The sequence below is a fragment of the Pelmatolapia mariae genome, linkage group LG9 (genome assembly GCF_036321145.2).
Source record: "Pelmatolapia mariae isolate MD_Pm_ZW linkage group LG9, Pm_UMD_F_2, whole genome shotgun sequence".
In the NCBI taxonomy this organism is placed as follows: Eukaryota; Metazoa; Chordata; class Actinopteri; order Cichliformes; family Cichlidae; genus Pelmatolapia; species Pelmatolapia mariae.
The window spans coordinates 3631044-3649742 of record NC_086235.1 but is presented as its reverse complement, the minus strand read 5'-3'; the positions used below and the strand labels follow the sequence as shown (position 1 = coordinate 3649742).

Sequence of the window (18699 nt, the reverse complement as noted above, 5' to 3'; positions counted from 1 at the left end):
CACGTGTCAGGTCAAACACAAATGCAAGAACAATCATGCCACTGTGCGATGTGTTCACTGCTACAGATACACATGTGGTAAATGCAGACTACAGATACCATAGTAGTGCCAGGATTGTGAGTGATTGCTGAAAATGTTGAAATGTACTCACTCAATTTTTATTGTTATTTGTAAATATGTGTACAAATGGTTGTTTTTTTATTTTTGTTTTTTGTACTGTTTTATCAATAAATCTCAGCAACAAAGGAAATACACCCATGTGTGTTGATTTCTCCCTAAGGCAAACTGAAACACAAGTTTCCTTGTGGCTCAGGAAACTAACCACTCCAAGTGGTTCAGCATGGCCCCACCTTATTTACATAACAAAAGCAGCTGTTCACAGGTGATTAAGGATATTAGCTAAAAGCCTACCAGCCATTTGGCTCGACGGTGGGTTTTATAGGTAGAAAAGCCAAATGGCTCTTCTCTGGGACTTCTAGTGTTAAAGGCTTCTTGTATCAGCTTCTGCCTGTAGGCGGGCAGGAGTGGGACGGAGTGATGAACTGATTGGCCGAATGGGCATACGCATCCCGGAAGGAGGTGTAACAGTGGTGGAGTAGCTGCTCTCCTCGAGTGTGAAATGAATGTGTTGGTGTTTTTTGGTGAAACTTTCTTCAGGTTTCCTTTATTAAAATCCCCGGTTGTGATAAACACAGCAGTTTCCTGACTGCTGATCACGCTGTACAGTTCCCTGACTGCTCAGTCAGTGTCGGCTCGTGGAGGAATGTAAACAGCCGTGATAATTGCTGTAAATGACCTTGGTAGCCAGAATGGCCGGCACTTAATCATCAGGTATTCCAGGTCTGGTGAGCAGAAGGATTGGTTTGGATTGGATGATCGGTTTTCACATGCTAGCAAAGGGGTGCCGGTAAGCAGCATCTCTGCCCTCGGTCTCAACTGACTCCAACCCCAACCTCCGCTTGCAGCCTTTTTTTTGAAACGACACAACCCCCATTGTAAACTCCATGTGGTGTTTCATAAAAAAAGCACTGTGTGTGTGTATGTGTGTGCACGTGAGTGAGTGTCTCTCTGTGTGCGTGACTCCCTGGTGATCATATCCCCTCACCCCTGTATAGGGCTTCCTCTAACGGTTAACCATATACAAACACAGGTGAGGCCATAAAGGGCAGGATGTCAAACATCCTCACTAAATAAGAAAGCAGAACCCTCACATAGGATGTGCCTACAGTTACACTATAGCCGCCCTCACCATTCAACAGGCTGGGGAGAAAAATAGAAACAAAGAATGGCTTTGATCATGCAGTGTAAGTCAATTCAATTTTAGTTATATAGCGCCAAATCACAACAGCATTTGCCCAAAGGCGCGTTATATTGTAAGGCAGACCCTACAATAATTTGTCAACTTTTCCCAGTTACCTTCTGTGACCCTTCCGCAAGGTGCACGGGGAACCATGGTAGTGTATAACCGAGTCCGGTACCATGTTCAATCAGATCACACATTTACAGTCCCGCATCTCTCACTGTAAATGAGATCCGTGCCCGAAGCTCGCACAGCTTGTTCTCCAGAGACTGCACATTAGCCACTAATACATTGGGGATCTGTTAGTGCGCCGTCTCAGTCGAACCCAAACGCCAGAATTTCTCCCTCTGTGTGTGAGTTTGAAGCCTCCAGGGGCCCAGAACAATGGCGTCTCAGGTGAGATGAATGGGGGGTCTGCAAGCTTGAACTCCAGCTCTCATGTCCAATAAGGTTTGGCAGCCGTACACAAGGAAACATGGTAGTCATGAAGAAAAAAAGGAAAAGGAAAATTAATCCTCTGGGGTCCAGGGTATAATTTGCCGTTTTTTCGCAAGCGGAGAGTGTTTGCTAGCGCTGTCCTTAGAAAAGACAGTTTATACCGATTCTTCCCGCTGTTAACACCACTGTTTTGTTCAGAAAAAACATTGCATGTATTTTTTTTATCATAACTCTGGTTTTATGTGGCCTATTGGCACGATTTAAAAATTAGTATATAGCTTGAAGTCCACACTTTCAACCCAAGTTGAAATGGAGACTCAGGGTTGCTGCATCTTGTTGCTGTCTTAAATGGGTCATTTGATTGATTGATTGATTGATTGATTGATTGATATACCTTTATTAGTCCCAAAAGGGGAAATTTCATGTTAAGGCTGCCGACCTATTGCACGCAATGGCGGCGCCATCTTACCCATCCGACCAGACATACATTACACAAACATCACATGGGGAAGACAGGTCAGAGGGGTATAACATGGAAAAGCACAACATGAGGAAAGATAAGGAGAAAAAAAATAACTCCCCCCAGACTGAGCTCCAACAGGGAGATCAGTTTGAGAACAGAAAAAAACACCTCTGCACATAGCACATGAAAAAAAACTCTTAATACACCAAAGAAACACATCACAAGCAACAGGGGTGGGTAAAGGGTAAGAGACATCCAATGTAGTCAGTATATCTGGGCCTGCAGCATAAGCGCTGGTCTCCATGATCCAGCGTCAGCATCGGAAGGGAATAAGCGTCGAAGGCGTTTGGAGGGGGAGGGGGGATGAGTGTATATCTGCATGTGTGTATGTCTGTGTGCGCGTGTGTGTGTGTGTGTGTCCAGAGTTCAGCTGAGACAGTGTTCTTCGCCCTGCCAGGCTAAGTAAACAGTCTTCCAGCCAACCCAGGTGGCCTTGCATAGAAAGGGAAGAACAGTCTCAACACAGTCGTTATCAGGGTGTTGTTGTTCAGCTCCAGCCTTGAGACCGCAGCTGGCGCCGAAGGGATCTCCGCATGAAGTGATGGTTTTTACTTTAGTGCGAACAACTCATAAATTTCAAAGGTGTGCTAACAGTCCGACACTGGTCTCTCAATCTCCCGTTGGAGAGCCGTGAGCTTCTCCATGATGTTATCAAACTTACGCTCCGTGATGTTGTCATTCTTGTGCTCAAAGAGCCGATTCTGAGAACTCACGACCGCAGTGCACTTCCCAAGATGTGATCCAATTTGCGCTCAGAGGTGTTATTCGAGCGAGCCCCTCCAGATGTAATCCAGTTTGCACTAAGAGGTCTTATTCTGAGTATTCACGGCAGCCGTAAGCTTCTCCAAGATCTTATCCGTGCTGCACTCAATGAGCCCATTTTGAGAAACTCACGCCTCGTCCCATCGTTTCAATCCCAGCGGGCAGCCTTATGGGGGTTTGAACAGCCGGTTCCGCTTCCTTAATTCTTCGATAAGCCAGGGCCAAACCAGCTCCGATCAGCAAGAACCCTGTTATCATGGTTCCGAATAGGTAGATATCTTCAGCACTCAGGCTCACCCAAGCCCAGACTTCTCATTGAGAAAGGGGTGTCAATTGCATTCAGGGACCAGTTGATCAAATCCATAATTCCTCTTTTAGGTTTTAGAGAACAGACTGTGAGAGAGTGTTCCAGGGAAAAGTAATACAAAAAACACGAGACTAGACAAGGACACAAGAGGCTAAGCAGGGAAGCTAAGGGAGAGGAGAGGAGGAGGAAAAAAAGTGCGACCGCCTTCGCCAAGAGCAAGAGAAGATTTTGACGCACCGGCTCGTCTGTCGACCCCAGAGGGTTCAACACAAAAACCAGCTGCTGCTTGGCGAAGCTCACGACGAGGCTGCCATACTTCACAGCTGTAAAGCGATCATATTTCCAGAATGAGGAAAGAAATCTGCTAACTTCTCTTTAGTCCATAAAACACTTTGAGCATTACAAACGTCCGGATGGGAGATGTGCACGAGAGGGGGTCCGGCATAAGGGTGGGTTTTAATAATCGATTCATCGATTAAAATCTATTCTGGCTTGGATAACGTGAAATCGATTCATTAAAATCCTGAATCGATTTTTTAATATAAATTTATTTTGCCCGAAACGCCAGAATCTCAGGTGAAACCTCACAAAATTTCACCATCCACCAAACAGCTAAGACAGTAAATGAGAGCAGGTACACTGATTCTGCACAAGGACGTAAACACACAGCGCGGACCCGCGTATCAGAATCAGTGAGATGTCGCCTTTCTCACCTGACTGGCGCTGCAGCTTTTAGTGGCTGCGCGCGCTCCCTCGGACGGCAATCACTTTCTGGCAGACAATCACTTTTTGGCACAACAACAGCACAGACACGGCCGGGGCTGAAAGCCGACAGCTCGCTGCTTCTGGTGTTTCGACGGGTCCGCGCTTTGTGTTCACGCCCTTTTTGCACTGATTCTAAAGCTGTTAGTTTTATCTCTCTCCAAACAATATTGACCGAACCAGCAGCAAAAGAAGTTCCAAACTACGCTTCACATAAACATCGCCATGAATTCCCTCTGACTTTTACTGTTTTGCTTCCACCACGATAAAATCACACTTCATGCACAGCTCTCTCTCTCTCTCTGTACTGTTTTCTGCATTATTCGCTTGCTTGTTACGCACAAGTCTACCGTTGTTTACAGCGCTGTCGGCCACTGTTTTTTTCCATTTACATACTTCTGAAAAGAAAACCTAATTTCTGCCGTTCAATACTGAACAAACTTAAACTTTTTAAAATTATGCAAAATGCAGAATGCTTAGCCGTGTCTCTAATAAAACCGCTGTAATGTCAGAGGTAACGTTCATATGTTGATTAATGGTTTTCTTTCGTTTTTGATGTACTGCAGAATATTTTTATAAAATCCCAGGCCAGGAAAACCACCTTCATGTTTTTCTGTGTTTTATCTTCAGCTACTTTGACACAAAAGCATCTACTGTGACGCTTACACCTTTGATAAAGTCTTGCATGTGTCAGCTTCCTTTTTATAGATACAAAAATATGTAAATGTACTTATCTGAATTATAATATTTCTGACTGTCAAAATTTCCCAGATTCAAATCGAATCGAATTAAATCGAATCGTGGATCGAATCGATTCGGGACCTTGTGAATCGGAAACGAATCGATTCTAGAAATCAGTGACGATACCCAGCCCTAGTCCGGCAGATCTCAGTGTCTGACCATTTCACTAACTCTCATAGTAGAGCTGGGCGATAGAACGATAACGATATGTATTGCGAAATAACTTTTTCTCGATAGAAAAATTAAACTATTGCGATAGACCTCGTCTCTCTCTTGCTCTCTTAAAAAAGATAAGAAAAGAAGAACAGCCAATCCAAATTAAGTAGCGCAGAGCCGAACCAATCACAGCTGCAGCGTCACATCACATAACTTGTTACGTACAGCACAAGTGCCAAGCCGCACATGTGTAGTTGTTTGGGAGGCAGCCGGCCGCCGTGCCGCCCCGGTAATGGAGGGAATGAGTGTGCCGACTAGAGAAAAATCAACCGAGAGCGTGGGTGACCAGGTTACCGAAGAGAAAACAGATGATGGTTCCAATTCCGGAGAGATTGTCGAACGGAAGGGCCATAGAAGTTCCGTAGTGCGAAGGTATTTTGTAGTGATGTGTCGGCTGCGAACGAAATGGCTCTTAGAGCCGGATTTTTGACGTTAACGACGCGAGCCGGCTCCTTATCGCGAGCCGTGGGGTTTTTTTCTTTCTTTCTCTCACCCTCTGTCTTGCACTTTTTTTCCGCTTCACTCCGCACGCGAGCCTTCTGCTTTGCGCTGGGAAGAGGGGGGAGGGGCGGTAGTTACACTCACAGTAGCACAGGAACAGAGTGGGAGGGAGAGAGAGAGAAAGAGAGCCAGGGACAACAACGTCACATTAGAAAGGTATAGTAATCATCCACAACTATTTTCAGTTGCGGATGATAAAGGATTCAGAAAGTTCAGAAAGCTATACAACAAGGAGAGATTGAAAATTTCCTTTTAGTTCTCAGTTTATTTGATATTGACAAAAGTTAGTCAATTTTGTCTGTTCTTCTGTAAAACAAACTAAGATTTATTTTTAGAATTAATATTTTGTTTCTAAGTGGAATTGACAATTTAGTCTGTTTTGTTTGTTCTATTTTGAAACTTAAACGCTTTAGCGGCTGCCTTTTGTGTAGTTTGCAATATTTGCCTTTATTTATCTGAAAAAGTCTCATGTTCCTTAAGTACATCTACCCTGTTGAACTTATTATGGGAAATAAATATCAAAATCAAGACAAGCTGCTGATTATTTCACATTTTACTTGTGAGCAACGGCACATTTAAATCTTACAAATATAATTATTTGGCTTATATCGTGATATATATCGTTATCGCCTGAAATGAAAAAAACATATCGTGATATGAAAAAATCTTATATCGCCCAGCTCTATCTTATAGCCATGACCCGCCTCCAAACTCATAAAAATTTTAATATTCAGATTCTTTTTTTCTCTCAGTGAGCCTAAGTTATGACCTTGGCTTCCTAGTTTTTTCTTCCTGTGTGAGATTAAGACGAATATCCCATGGAGTATGTTCTGTTCTCTTTGTAATCAGAAAAGCAAGGCCATGATTCTCTGCAAACAGTATTTCTTTATAAATCAGCAGTATAATGCATCATGAACAGTGTTGGGACTAACGCGTTATTAAGTAACGTGTTACAGTAACTACATTATTATTGTGGTAACGAGCACGGTAACTAGTTAATATGCCAAAATCAGGAACGGGTTACTCGTTACTGGGATTTAGATAGGCTCGTTATTCAATACTTCGTGTGGTGGCTATTGCGGAGCTTCCACAGATTCAGTAACATTAGCAAGAGGCCAGCAGGTGGATGAGAGAAAGGGAAGGCAAGAGGAGAGACCCGAAGCGGCCGCCGGTCCGAGTGTCAGGTGAACTGAACTTCAGGTAAGAAGTTATGACCTGCAGTCTATCTGGGTCAGATATAAACCAAGTTTAGGTGGAGTTTATTTTTGTTATGCTGACTTTTTCGTACTGCGTGCTAGCTAGCATGACAGAGTTTCTATACAGCTGGGTGGGTGCTATGTTACTGATGTTGAACTTTATTTTGTTCATAAGGTTAATTATTAGAGTTGCCAACCGTGCCCTTAAAAACGGAATTGTCTCGTATTCAGAGAAAACATTATGCGTTTCGTATTGAGGTGAAACGAAATGCAGTTTGTCCCGGACTTCAGCTACAATGAAAAAGACACAAAGCTGGAGTTATTCTGTGTCTTTGCTCCACAGCTCCCTCTTCTCCTCTCACTCTCTCCCCTCCCTCTCCTGTTTCTACTTCAATCATGAAACTGATCAATGATCAGCTGATCGGCTTTTCTCCCTTATTTGTTTATTGCCCACTTCGCGGCAGAAAGAGGAAACCAGCGGATGTCGCGTTAAACAACAGCAGCACGTTTAAGCTTGATAAGCTGTTGTTAGAATTTATTTAATATTAATTTCTAGTATCAGCTTAAGTTTGGTGGAGACAAATAACACCAGAATCCTTTTCTATGTAGCTGACAGCTGGTAACTGTGTAGGGGCGGGTCTAGCAAAGTGTTGCCAGGGGGGCCAGCTAGGGCATTAACAGGGAGAGGGGGGCACAAAGAAATACTTTTCTTTCTTATTCTCATTTAAAATATCTAGCTTTTAATAAATAATTATCTGAGTCTTACAACAAACGATTGCTAGATTGATACATATATACCATCAAGACAGTGTACATCACTGTCACAACAGCGTTTGTTTTCATTCAAAGGCTTTATGATTTTTCCTATAATGGTGGGCCGGTCTCTAGTCAAAATGCCCGGGCTGATTTTTTGTCCCAGTCCAGTCTGTATGCAGCTCATCTGCAGTCTGGTGTTACCTACATCTTCCTATTCAGAAGGCAGAATTTCCGAGTTCTGAGTACAATCGAAAGCACCACGACTGCAGTTTTTGTGTTGGATGTAAAAAGCGCACATGACGCTGTGACGTAGGCTAGAATCATGGCAGCGGTCAACAATGGTCCAGGCGTGGGATTTCTCTCGTGGAAATATGCACATTATCTTTTCCTTTCTATTGGTAGGTGGCACAGTGCACTTGTGGCAAGTAAGCAAGCTACAAGACAGGCAATCTTGCTGGGTATCCAGTTACAGAAGCAACACATTAACAAGAGAAGTCTGAGTAAAACCAAAGTTGCTTTCCCTAGTAACTAGTTACTTTGAAAGTAACAAGTAACTTGAAGTAACTGAGTTACTTTTGATGGAAGTAACTAGTAATGTAACTAAGTTACTAATTTAAAGTAATTTACCCATCACTGATCATAAAACAGTGTAATATTCAATTCCGAAAATAAACAATCAATTAATTTTATTACATGCAGTTGGGGATTTTCATAGCTCAGCATCCAACATCAAAATCCGCTGGGGCAGTCCTAGCAGCACAAATTGATACACAGAAATCAACAACCTTTGTCTTTTAGAACTAGGTGCCTGCTAATGCCCTCTCTATTTCCTGCCTCCCTTTCTCGTGTCCTTGATGCCCACTTCTTCGCACAGTATGTTCTCCTTGCTTTGGCTTACCAACTCCTTATCCCACTAACAGCAGCTCTGTCATGTCTGCTTCTCACATACACCTCTGACCTATTCTCCATGTTCTATCTGCTCTATGTGTGAATGTTTAGTAGCTTGACCTATGACCTACTTAAATGAATAATGCATATAATATTTTACTATGGTTAATACAAATAAATCCTTTATACTATCATCTATTCTTACAGTAGGCTAAGATGCGAATTGCTCTCCATCTGAGGGGCGCTAGCGCTGCCTCTGCACATTTTGCAAAGGTGCAAGGAGCAAGTGACAGCCTGAACGGCAGCATCAGGTATTCATAGGCTACGTCCTCGAATGCAACCCTCAGAAACTGCCTGTGGTTTGCATGTATAGCCACATGAATGTATGCATCTGTTAGATCAATTGTTGAAAACCAATATCCTGGGCTGACTGCATTCATGTTTCATTCATGTTCAAGACTCGCGGGTCGAGCCTTTCCAGTTTTTTCCGAACAACAAAATAATGGCTGTACCAACCTTTTCTGTCTCTGAAGCGGGGACCACTCGTATTTCGTAGTGCGTTTATTTCCTCCCTCAGTTTTATTGGTTCCATCAGTGCCGACAGTTATGTTCACGACTCTCCGGAGACAAGGCGGCCTGACCCAGAACCGCAACCGGTAACCCATAGCAATAGTTCACAACACCCACAGAGAGGGGCACAAGCGTGCCATTGAGGGAGGTAGGCAGCCAGCCGGCTGACCTGCAGCACCGACGGCGGGGTTTTGTCGCCCCCCCAGTGTGTCTGCAGGAAAATGTATAACCTGCCTGACCTTGCTCATTCTGCCAGCAGGCTAATCATTTGTGATTATCTGAGAATAAACACTTTATTGATTGTAACATGGGAACATGGTACATTCATACATTTTGTTGGAGGCACTTTTCTTCGGGCACAACAATGAAAAACGGTGGGAAAGCTGGATGTGGTCACCTGAAAATCTGAGCAGAGAGTTACAACCTGAGACATTGTGTGCAGGGGGTTTGTGCTTGGGAGACAGTGTTAGTAAGTGAAGCACTTTCTGGGGCTGAAAACCTGAACAGAACTTAAGCAGCACCTCTTAGTCAGCAACAGAGAGGAAAAGCAGAGTCTTCCTGCAACTGTACCCCTTCTCCACTCAGTACAACAGCTAGTAGGGCTGATGTTTCTTCCTCCTGGAAGTTGGGTCCCACTGGGGGCCAGAATGTGGGCCCTTGCTCCAGGCCGACTGGCGTGGAACTCGAACCGGAGGATGTGCTCCCGGCCAGAGGCGTGTTTGTGCCTCCAGGGGGAGCACATCCTCCAGTTCAAGTTCCACGCCAGCCGGCTTAGAGTGGGCCTGTGGGCACCGGTCTCTTGCCAGTCGGCAGAGGAGTGGTGGGCCTGTGAGAGGTAGCTGCAGGCTTGGGCTTCACCTGATATCTGGCAATGATGTCGTGCAGAGCTTCTGTCTGCTTCTTCCTCAGATCGAATCCAGTCTGAATGGCTTCAACTAAATGTCTGAATAACCCAGCCGCAGACACTGGCTCGTCCAAATATACAGCCCTTTCCCTGTCTGGGATGTCATAGAGGGTCAGCCACAGGTGCCTCTGTGCCAATACTACTGTCGAAGCCATCACTCTGCCCAGTGAGAGCGCTGTGACCTTGTTAAGAGGATGTAATCAGTGGCGACTGTAACCTCTTAACAAGGTCACAGCAGGCTGTTATCAGGAATTGGTGATCTGAGCTCCACCATTCACATCGCGTGGTACATCTGGAGCATGGTGACGGAGCTCATAGTTCAGGCAATGTCGGTCTGAGCCCAATAAGTCGTCTCCAGCTGCTATGCAGAGAGTCTGAAGTGCTTGGACGGCAGATTTGCGGGGCCACCGACTCTATGGTTAAGGGATGGGGCCAGGTAAGCGGCCAGAGACAGCTCCATAAGGAGTGGGTTAGCTAAGCCAGCTTTGTCGGCGCTGTCCTACTTCATGTACTGTTCATAGCTGGCTACAGTGATACAGGTAGACAGAGGTTTGCCACATGATGCACTTAGCTCTCAGACGAACTTTGGGAACATAGGAAGGCGGTCTTTCGATATTGTGGGGTCCAGTTGGAGGAAAAAGCCTGTGAACCGCGACAGCTTCTGAGCTGGCAGAGGAGAGGGCTAGTCCACCTGCAGCTTCTTAGCTGCACAGTGAATCAGGGGCTGACTGCTGAAGCAGTGGCGGCACATTGGGGCTGTGCACACGTCATCACAGATCATCTGCCTTAAAGGCATGAATACAGGTTTCCTCAGCTAGGACACGTGAGGGCATGATTTTCCATACCACGTGTGTTGTACCGAGTGTATTGACTGAAAAGGAACCTTTGGTTTAAAACTACTGTTAATGGAGGAAATTTGAAGGTTGTTTGTTCCACGACTGCATATCACTCACTGCCTCTGTTTGTTTCTCTTTCACTGCAGGACCAACATGGAGCGAGAAGTCAGCGCTCTCAGGAGGCCGACAAACCTCACAGAAGAAAGGGAGAGAAAAAATACAGCTGTGATGAGTGTGGGAAGAATTTTAACCAGTCTGGAAATTTAAAAAAACACCAACTCATCCACAGTGGAGTTAAAGCGTACAGCTGTGACTTGTGTGGAAAGTCTTTTAACCAGGCTGGAAATTTAAAAACACACCAACTCATCCACAGTGGAGTTAAAGCGCACAGCTGTGACTTGTGTGGAAAGTCTTTTACCCATGCTGGAAGTTTAAAAACACACCAACTCGTCCACAGTGGAGTTAAAGCGTACAGCTGTGAGTTGTGTGGAAAGTCTTTTACCCATGCTGGAAGCTTAAAAACACACCAACTCGTCCACAGTGGAGTTAAAGCATACAACTGTGATTTGTGTGGAAAGTCTTTTACCCATGCTGGAAGCTTAAAAAGACACCAAATCATGCACAGTGAAGTTAAACCATACAAATGTGATTTGTGTGGAAAATCATTTACCTCGGCTGAAACTTTAAAACAACACCAACTCATCCACAGTGGAGTTAAACCGTACAGCTGTGACTTGTGTGGACAGTCTTTTAACCGTCCTGGAAACTTAAAAACTCACCAACTCATACACAAGGGAGTTAAAGCGTACAGCTGTGACTTGTGTGGAAAGTCTTTTACCTATGCTGGAAGCTTAAAAACACACCAACTTGTCCACAGTGGAGTTAAGGCATACAGCTGTGACTTGTGTGGACAGTCTTTTACCCAGGCTGGACACTTAAAAACACACCAACTCATACACAGTGGAGTTAAAGCATACAACTGTGACTTCTGTGGACAGTCTTTTAACCGTCCTGGAAACTTAAAAACTCACCAACTCATACACAAGGGAGTTAAAGCGTACAGCTGTGACTTGTGTGGAAAGTCTTTTAACCAGTCTGGAAATTTAAAAACACACCAACTCATCCACAGTGGAGTTAAGGCATACAGCTGTGACTTGTGTGGAAAGTCTTTTACCCATGCTGGAAGTTTAAAAACACACCAACTCGTCCACAGTGGAGTTAAGGCGTACAGCTGTCACATTTGTGGAAAAACCTTCCGCAGACTAGCCAGCCAAAACATTCACCTACGCATTCACACCAACAATGATGTTTACTGCTGTGATCAGTGTGACAAACCTTTTGTGACATACAAAAACTTACAGCAGCACATGTTTACCCACACTGAGGAGAGACCTTATAAATGTGACCTGTGTGAGAAGACTTTTAAATCTCCACTTAACCTCAAATCACACCAAAAGATTCACACCAGGGAGAAACTTTAAAAGTGCAGTTACTGTGAGGTATGTATTTTTCTTTTAACAGTTTTACAATTTTATGAATGAAGTTTAATTTCAAAGCTTAAATGAGACCTGAAAACTTCATGTACAGAATATTGAGTCAAACTGACACAAATCTCCTGAAACTTTCCCGCTGTTGGAAAAAAGTAAAGTTTTAAAAGCTCCTCCCTTTCCTGTCTATCTAACATTCACACTCCAATAGATGCATCGGAGAGCAGGTTGGGGTTAGTATCTTGTGGCATGCAGAGTAGAGCATCCAGGGGTTTAACCACCAGTCTTCCCATTAAGTAGATTACCTACAAATGAAGACTTAATGTTGCCCAGTAAGCTGAGTGTTATAATGTAAACAGTAAAATATAATTGGACACTGGCACAGATGCTCTTTATTTCAGGCGGCGTTAAAAATAAAAATGTTGAAGGACTGACTTACACTGTCTTTTGTGTCTTTGTTTAGAAGCAGAGCGACACCACAGTTCTCAACCCTGTCATCACTGTGGTGGTGGGAAAGAGTTTCTCTGTGACCTTTGTGGAAAAACTTTCAGTCATCAAGAGAACATAAAACAACATCAACTCAGACACACTGGAGAGAAATGTGGGAGAGGCTTCCCTAAACCAAGTGAATTAAAACAAAATGAACTCTGTCACAGCGGGGTCAAAAAGCATCTCTCATTCACCACTGCGGATCATCTTAAAGTGCATGAAAGAGTCCACACAGGAGAGAAACCATACAAATGCAGACACTGTTAGAAAAGCTTCTCACTGTCAGGGAGTCGTAACAAACATGAACATGGAGGGGAAACTACAGCTGTGACCAGTGTGGCTGATCTGGGTGTGGGCTGTACTTTGGTGTATTACCACCTTAAACAGCTTGATCTTTTTGTGGTTTCATTGACTCAGTTATGTCAGATTTCCTCTCTGTCCTGGTCTGGATGCTCATCTGTAAAGAAGTAAAACTCAAATTGTTCATTGGTCTCTAGCAGCTGATTGGTGAGCCAGCACTTCTGTGCAGCATGCAGTTGTGCTTCTTTTCCTCTTGTGTCGACTCAGCTCAGTTACTCGGTTAGAGGGTTTCACCTACACATGAATCCTTCCTGGATTCAGTGTTTTGGTATGAGGTGTTCTTGGGAAGACGTCACACCACCACCACTGTGTCAGGCTGTTCCTGTGATGTTCTTTTAATGCCACGTGTAACGGGACTCAAATCTCTCAAAAAAACTACAGCTTCTGTCTCATCTACCAACAAACATCTGGATGATGTTTGTTGGTAGATGTGAGATGAGACTTTCTGTTGTTGAATCTCTCCCATGGAGAGTCTCTTTCCCAGTCTCTTTCTTATTGCTGAACCATAGGCCTGCAGGTTTTTAGATAATGATCTGGGTTCTTCAGTGACCTCCTGGATTAGTCATCTATGCACTCTTGCAGTATTTCTAGTCAGCCGGTTGCTCCTGGGAGATTTGAGTACTCTTCCATTTTTCCTGTAATGTGGATAATGACTCGTGGTTCACTTGAGTCCCAAAGAATTAGAAATGACTGTGCAACCTTTTCATACTGATGTCAGTGACTTTGTTTCTCTGCTGCTTCTTTTGATCGTAGCATGATGTGCTGCTGTGTGAGATCTTTCAGCCTGCTTCCATACATGGTCAGGTTGTTTTTCATACCTTTTTACCCTTAACAAATTAAACCATTTACAGACTATTTTCCATTGACCCAGGTAACCTTTGTCATATTTCTTTCCTTTTTGATCATCTGAAACATTCAAATGTTGAGTCCTTCAGGTGTAACCTTGACTGTTTACCCAGTTGCAGCTTAAGCTAGGCTTAATTCTTCCTTTTTATACTACTGCTTAGTCACAACCAGCTGTGACAATGTTTACGGCTGGTTTGGTTCAAGTGCCAGTTTAGTAAATAGGAGAGGGCTCTCAATCCCTGCAGTGCATAAAAGTTTGAGTTCTCTGTCATTGCTCACTTTCTGTAAGAATGTCATGGTCCTGGGTCTTTTGACCCAGCGTTTTGTGTTTTCTATTATTGTGATATATTTTGGTTCTGGTTTTCTATTTCTTTGGGTTTTGGTTCTGTTCTTCCTCAGTTTAGTATTTAGGCTTTTCTGCCTGCGTATTCCTGTGTCAAGTCCGGGTTTCTTAGTCTGTGTCTTTGCATGAGTGAGTTCCTGTTTTATTTTGTAGGTCTGTGTCTCTCGTCAGTGCTTCTAGTTTCACTCCCCTTGTCTCATTATGTCCAATTACCCCCAGCCGTGCCTCCGTCTGTGTCAGGTCTGTTTTTGTTTAGGTAACTCCCTGTTCTGGGCCCTGTTTCAGAAAGCCGGTTTAGAAAACTCAGAGTTAAAAATGATACTCAGGGTTGAGTAACCCCGAACTGTCCAACTCGGAATATTCGGTTTCAGAAAGGCTGATAACAATTAGTTCAATCAACGCGGAGTTGCTTTAACCCCAAGTTAAGCGCGCGCATAAAGCCCTGATTAGTGGAGCACAGATTAAGCGAGTCACCATGGAGACGGAGGGAAAGAAGGCGCGGTCAATGTATTTTACAGCGCTTGAGGCCGAAATTCTGATGGCAGCATATGCCGATAACATGCAAATTTTGCGGAAAAAAAGTAACACAGCCTCAGCTGCAAAAGAAAGGGAGCATGCATGGCAAAACATAGCCGACAGAGTCAGAGTCAATGCGTGAGTGTTAATTTAAACATTGATCTAGGGATTTCCACCCATTTAACACGTTATTTTATTATATTTCATTTTATTTTTTGTTTTATACATTTTATTTTGTGATGTGATGTGAGCGCAGGTGCAACCCAACAGGCCCCAAACGTTCCTGGCAGCAAGTAAAAATGAAATATAAAAATATAGTCCAAACAGGTGTAATTGTATTATGAGCCATAGTGCTTGGTCTGTTTGTCCTATGTAAATCAATTGCAGTTAGAGGCTACATTAATTTTCTTTCTGTAAGCACTTATTGAAATTATCTGAGCACATTACAAGTACATATTTGCTTACTCAGTATGCTCAAATGTGACCCGTTATAGCCAACAGAAAAAAAGCGGAGGCCCGAAAAACAGGTGGGGGTCCTCCACCACCACCACTCACAGAGGCGGAGCAGTTGGCCCTCAGCCAAAACAGTGGGCGCCCTGTGGCTGAAGGCATCTCTGCGGGGACATCCTCTGAGTCAATAACCCCGCAAGACACAAGTGCCTACATAAGAGGTAAATTACTGTATTCCATTACTTTAATGAAATAATTTGTTAGTTTGAAATGCTACAGGGAACTATGTACCTGTACATTAATGCTGTGGAAAGACTTCCTGTTCACATAGTCTCCTTCATTTACTGAAGGAGCAATGATTGGAATGTGAGTGCCATCTATACAGCCAATCACGCCTGGGAACCCTGAAAATAAATGTAAAATCTAAGTAGTAGTTCAAGTATCACCACATCATGAATTAAGTTTTGTTCATCCTGATACCTGCAATTTTGTGGAATCCCTCTTTGATAAATCGTGTGGGTCTATGACCGGGGAACACCACAAACGAGTACAGGAGACGTTTCAGTGCAACTGTAACATTCCTGACTGCCCGACAGACGGTAGCCTTGGAAACGTGCTCAGCGTCACCAATATTATACAGAAAGCTCCCGTTTGCAAAAAAACGAAGTGCAATACAAATAATATGTACAGAACTGAGAGAATGTCCGCGCATGTCTCACATGAGCAATATAAGGCCTGAGGATGTTATTCAAATAAATTATAGATTGTGCTGACAAACGGTAACGTTCACACAGAAAATCATCAGGAAATGATAAAATGTCCAAACGCGCTCTAATCACTCTCTCCCGGCGGAGAGCTCTGCGGAGAATTTGGGCTTCAACATCTACTGGCTCTTCAAGGAAGGGGCACGCCATGTCTGACACTTCCTACAGTCAGGTTTCCGACAAAGAGGCGGAGACAGTCAGGGTTAGTTGAAGTAAACCTGCTAGGGGGCAGGTTAGCTTCACGGAGTGTGTCGTCATAGTAACTCACTCAGAATTAATCTAAACTCGCTTTGTGAAACCGAAAACCCAGAGTTTTTGTTAACTCAGGGTATACTTACTCAGAGTTTGCACTAAACCGGCTTTCTGAAACAGGGCCCTGTTTTGCCACCCTCGCCTTTGTTTGTTATCTCACTGTCAATAAAGCTTCCTCACCTCAGTTGTGCTGCATCCTGGGTCCTTTAATAACTTACACCTGGCTCGCGTCGCGAACCGTGACAAAGAAAGCATGTTATCCTCAGGCAGAGCTGCAGACGATCAAGAATCCATAACTACTGGATGGTGGACATTTCTCCAAGCAGACAGTCAGTTCTTGGGATGCAAGCTGGATGTAGTTTTACAACCTTTAACTTAATCTCTGTGTGTTTTTAACATCTTATACTCTGGTTTAACTTTTAAACAACCTGATCAATGAAAGCACATCAAATAACTCCTGTTTGTCATCAGCAGTGGCTTTAGGATCATCCTCACCTGCTCATGGTTGCAGTTGTTTATCGGTGTGCTAATAGACATGAATTGGCATTTACTTTATAGTGTGATAAGATGTTAATAAGCTTATAAAGCTGTAAAGCCTCTTATCACCTCCTTCCTCACTGTGATGCTCAATGTGAACATCAGGTTGTCTTGATGATGTCTACGTGAGTTTCTTCAATATTATTGGTTAATTAGATATTTCGATTGATAAGCATCTGAAATTGTGGACCTACTAAAGTGACCAGTGAGTATACAGTCTGGTTATATCAATACTACAATCTAAATATCAGGAGAGCAAATCAATATGCTTTCATCATGTTTAACTTTGTTCACATGCACTGATGAATGTACAGCTGATGGCTGTAGCATAAAACCCACTGTAGAAAACAGTATTCTTTATCAGGAAACATTAAATACTGAGTGTTTCCTCCCCACTACAGTTGTGATATATCTTGAACTTCTCACAGTCCTTCAATCATTCCACCAAAACACTGATCCTGAAATCCCTGACACGTCCCTGTACAGCACAAACCCCCACCCCCCACCCCAATAACCATCTAAATTATGTTTCGTGTAATAAAAGTAGTAAAGGGAAAAAACTTTCAACACTAGAACAGGAGGGGTCCTTTTCACATCGGACTAAAACAGCAGCTGTAACTTGTATTTACTCAAATTACTTCAGGTCTACACAGACCTCCCTCTCCCCTCACCACCTCCTGAGTATGCAGGGGAACACCAAGGCGTTCCCATATAAAAGCCACTTCACCAATAACTGGTTTCAGCTTCTACCTTGTGACAGGAATGTTCTTTCACCTCAAAATGACTTGATACAAATCATGAGACACATGCTTGACAGATTACAGAATAATTTTATAAGCAAATTGAAATTTTAAAATATTGTAATACTTTCATATGTGAGAAATAATTCCTAGAATAAAGACTGAGCTGCTTAAGACTGAAATCATTCCTTTTGTGTTGTGTGTAATGGTCTCAAAGTTACTCAGAGTTGTCTATGAAAATTATTTATTCAAGATTTGTATCCCATCATGCATTACATCTAAGGTTCGAGTAATGCCAAAAAAAACCTCTCCTTTGCTGATGATGTATTGTTCCATACCTCAGATTTCATATACAGAGAGCAGGGCGCAGTGAAGGATTTTTCCTGTGTGCAAAATAAACACACAGGTGCATTTTAAACTTTGATTTCTCTGAATGAGTATTACAGTGTTTTATATTCTTTATTTCCAGAGGTGTTCAGCATAAATGTTTTCAAGGAATTCCCTGACTTACGCTGTCATTGTGTGTTTTGCAGAGTGAAACCGATGGATCCGGTCCTGAACCCTGTCATCACTACGGTGCCAGGAAAGCTTTTTGATGTGACGTTTGAGGAAATACTTTCAATTTTACTTGGTGACTTTGTTAAATAATAATGAATCTTGTCTGCAGTTAAACCAGTGCTATAAAAGTCATTTCAGTTGGTGGGACACAAGCAGCCCAGAAAGAAGCACTGAATCGTTTGTGTAAAAACTTGTAAATTGTTCCCTCAAACTTTTCCCTCCTTTTTAGTGTATAAAGGTTTGTGTGCATTTCTTAAATTATCCATATCAGCATCTGACAACACGGCTTCAGAGTTGTCTCTGGATAACGATATACTATATTCTGCTTGGAATATTGTCTGTGCACCCCCATCCCCCTTCCTGAAATCAAACACAATTAATGTGAAATAATTGTAGTGCTAAAATTTTCATTGGTGCTGCTTCTCTTTTAAAAATACTAATAAAAATATAAAGGTCACCGAGCCCCCCAACATTCATGAAAAACAAACAAAATTGGTGTCGATCAGCTGTGCTATGTTAATGCTAGTTTGTGATAAACTAGCTATTCTAAGTAGCTTGGAAAGAAAAGCGTCTGGACTTCTTTAAGTGGCACCACTTATATTCCAGATGCTTTTCTTTCCAAGCTCCTTGCACTATGATGACCTGGATGACCGAGAA

The 18699-nt window shown here is 43.1% G+C and overlaps 1 long non-coding RNA gene across 3 annotated transcripts in view; it reads left to right on the top strand.

Moving 5' to 3' along the window:
* LOC135933558 (uncharacterized) overlaps positions 1 to 18699 on the top strand; it is a 56641-nt gene extending 37942 nt beyond the window's left edge. For 2 of the 3 annotated variants that reach the window (XR_010573804.1, XR_010573806.1), the window contains 2 exons: positions 10847 to 12199; positions 12651 to 17565. This is a non-coding gene — a long non-coding RNA (uncharacterized LOC135933558). Of the gene's footprint in view, positions 1 to 10846; positions 12200 to 12650; positions 17566 to 18017 lie in introns of those variants that run through there. The other variant, XR_010573805.1, reaches the window with a different exon arrangement.